Source organism: Hipposideros armiger, unplaced genomic scaffold (genome assembly GCF_001890085.2).
Source record: "Hipposideros armiger isolate ML-2016 unplaced genomic scaffold, ASM189008v1 scaffold_256, whole genome shotgun sequence".
NCBI lineage: Eukaryota > Metazoa > Chordata > Mammalia > Chiroptera > Hipposideridae > Hipposideros > Hipposideros armiger.
The window spans coordinates 150,854-153,922 of NW_017731606.1; the positions used below are offsets into that span (position 1 = coordinate 150,854).

General features: G+C 53.5%; 1 protein-coding gene across 1 annotated transcript in view; it reads left to right on the forward strand.

Annotated features, from left to right (window-relative positions):
• Positions 1-3,069, forward strand: part of GALNT18 (polypeptide N-acetylgalactosaminyltransferase 18) — a 351,048-nt gene that overhangs the window by 139,320 nt on the left and 208,659 nt on the right. The window lies entirely within an intron of this gene.

Consider the following 3,069-nt stretch of genomic DNA (forward strand, 5'->3'; position numbering starts at 1 on the left):
GGCAGCCCAGCTCCAGGTTGAGCTGTTGTTCACCATCTTAGCTGTAGAGGGCGCAGCGTCACTGGCCCTTATGTGGGATCCAAACCGGGGCCCTGCTGCTCAGAGCTGGCGTCCCAAGCCAACTCCTAACCATCGCGCCACTTGGCCGACCCCTGTGTGTGTTTTAGAATGGCCCCTTTCTTGATCCTTCTTCTGGCCCTGGCTCCCAGGAGCTCTGTGGGCCAGGCCAGGAGCAGGCAGGGGCACATTCTCAGATCCATCCTGCCATGGGCTTCTGCAGAACAAACGGGCAATTTTACTCTCTGAGTAATGTCCAGTGGACATTCTGTTCTCCTTAACCAAGATGCCTTAAGTGTCTGTGCTAGCTGTTGGTTGGTTATATAAAGGTGACCACACAGCTCCCAGCGATGGGGAAAATGAAAAGTCAGCAGAGCTGTCAGTCTGGTGATTGCTGGGTGCCATGGGAGGCCAGAGGAGGGCCGCTTCCAGCCAGGAGGTCAGGAGCAGCTTCCCGGAAGCTGACTTTGGGAGGAAAATGTAGCTGGGCTAAGAATGGAGCTGGGAAAAGGAGGGCACTCTGGGCACAGGGAGTAGCAAGAGCAGAGATGAGGGAGGCTGGCGTTCTCTTAGGCGGAATGCTGGGCATCAGGACCGATGGGGAGGTAGTCAAGATTTTGGACTGGCAAACGCATAAGCTTGTTGTGGTTTAAGGAAGAGAACTCTGAGCTAATGGAGTGATTCTAAGCAAAGGCATCTGAGAGTTTCATGTGTGTGTGTGAACCATGTGGGGGGTTGGTAAATGCAGATCATGCTTAGCTAGGTCTGAGGGACTAGTGTTTTAGCCAATGCACGGGCTCATTACCTTAGTATGTTGGGATACTAATTTGTTTCTATCCTTTTCTTAATGACATTTGCCTTAAGTGCCCATGTTTCTGAATTCCCACTGGGACAGGGCAAAGACCTCTGAGAGGAAGACAGACTACCCTGTGTATGGGAATCCTGACTGGCGTGGCGGTCCTCATGTGTGAACATAAGGGGCTGGGCTCTCCCTCTTGGGGGAAGATGAGCCCCCTCTTTCAGTGAGTCCAGAGATGTCATCTCTCCTTCTCTACCTCTGTGCATTTTCCATTATTTCAGAATAGTCCAAGCCAGGCCTTCTGCCCAGAGTCCTCTCGTTCCCTTGCCTGCTGGCTCAGCAGGGCTGTGGGTTGTGATAGAGAACTTTAATAAATGGGGCCCCATGAGCAGTATGGAGGCAGAGCTCCAGGGTGGAGCCAGGTACCCAGCACTGCTGTGACCATGGCATGGGGGACAACGTAGCTGGGGGAGGGTGGCGGGGACCCCACCTGGCCCTCAGGTACACCTGTCTGCACATGGGCTTCCCAGCAGCCAGGATGGAGCCAAATGACCCCACGTTCTATGGCACATTGCTCTTTCTCACCCTGAGTTCTCCATCCCAAAGGCCCTCGTGGGAAGTTGGTTCCATTTCATGCACTTCAGGCTGGGCCCTGGGAAAAGAAGCGTTCTTCTTAAGAAGTGACAGCTCAGTAGGGAAAACAGACCAGGCCATTGACAATTATAACTCCTTGTGGTTAGAGGGGAGTGCAGAGACCATGGGGAACTAGATAGAGGGTAAATGATCCTGGGGAATGGAGAGAAATGTGTTTAAGTTGTGCTTCGAGGGATTCCTTCATCTAACAAATGCTTATGCGCCCTGACCCTGAGCTGTGTACTGGGGATGCAACTGTGAGAAGAGAGTAGGAGGGGTAGACATGTCCTGGGCAGGTGCAGCAGGTGCTGTCCGTGCCCTGGCCAGACCCCCTCACCCTGCGCCTTCAGTGTACACTGGCCCAACTTCCAAACATCAGCACCTGCATTTCTTTGCTTGGGCGTTTTCTCTTCCCACTGGTGGTCCACTCTGTTGGGGCAGGTCAGAGTGCTGCGGAATTAACATTCCTGCCCCGCCCCCCCACAGCAGCTGTCAACCAAAGGCTGGCAGGAAATGGTGTGTAAATGCCCCATGTTCCTTGCCCTTGGGAAGACAGGTGTGGCATCTACACTGAGCTTCCCCAGCAGGATTCGGCTCCAGTCACCCCAGTGCTGGCAGGATAAAGCATCCTTGACAGGCCGCCTTGTCTCACTTTTCTCTCTTACCAGGCTTTTCTTCACCTCCGACTCAAACTTGAATGCTTATCCCAGAGTTGGCTTTTGGGGAAACCTACACTCAGACAGTAGAGAGGGAAGGTCTGTGTGTCTGAGGAGGCAACAGCAGGAGCGGAAGCGCAGAGGTGCGGGAGCGTGTGCTGTGTAGGGAACTGTGGGTGCTCTGCTGCAGCTGGGGTGAGGCATGGCACAGACTCTCTTCTCTCGTGGGAACTCTGGGAAGACTTACCTTGCTGGGTTAAGGGGCTGCTTTGAGAGATTCAAGCGCCCTCTTGGTCCTGTGCTCACTCACCCAGCTCCTGTGTGTAAGCTGTTCAGGCCCATGGAGAGCCCGCCGCTGCAGTTCCATTGGCATATCCCTCTGGAAGCAATGTGAGCAAATACCGTTAGCTTGGGGGATCAGTGCTGAGGACCTCGGAGAAGATTACTGATGAGACCATTTCCCAAGGCAAGTTCCATGGAACATCAGTCCTGGGTTGTGCTCTCAAAGGATGGCTCCCTGGTCACATGCGTTTGCCCAGTGCCACAATCACACTTCACACGTGGAGGTTCCCAGTGGACAGAGGCCTGAGAAGTCCTGAATCAGAATTATTTTTCACTTAACCAGGATAAGCTAGTGTTTCCATAGTCATTTGACCATGGAGCCTCCTATTTCACAGCACTTAATAACTGCACAGAAGGAAGTTTCTGCCAAGCACACTGTGGGACGTACTGATGTAGGGCGAGAGGACTCATCTGGAGAGACAGGGAGGACTATGGAGACCTGAAGCTGCCTGGCTAGTGTCACTGTTCTGCTGTCAGTGAGTCCCAACAGGAACAGTGGCCAGTGATTCCATAACCAGGTCCCAAAACCTGCACCAGGACAGGTAGTAGCCAGGGATACCCAGAGCCTTCTTCTGCCAGGAA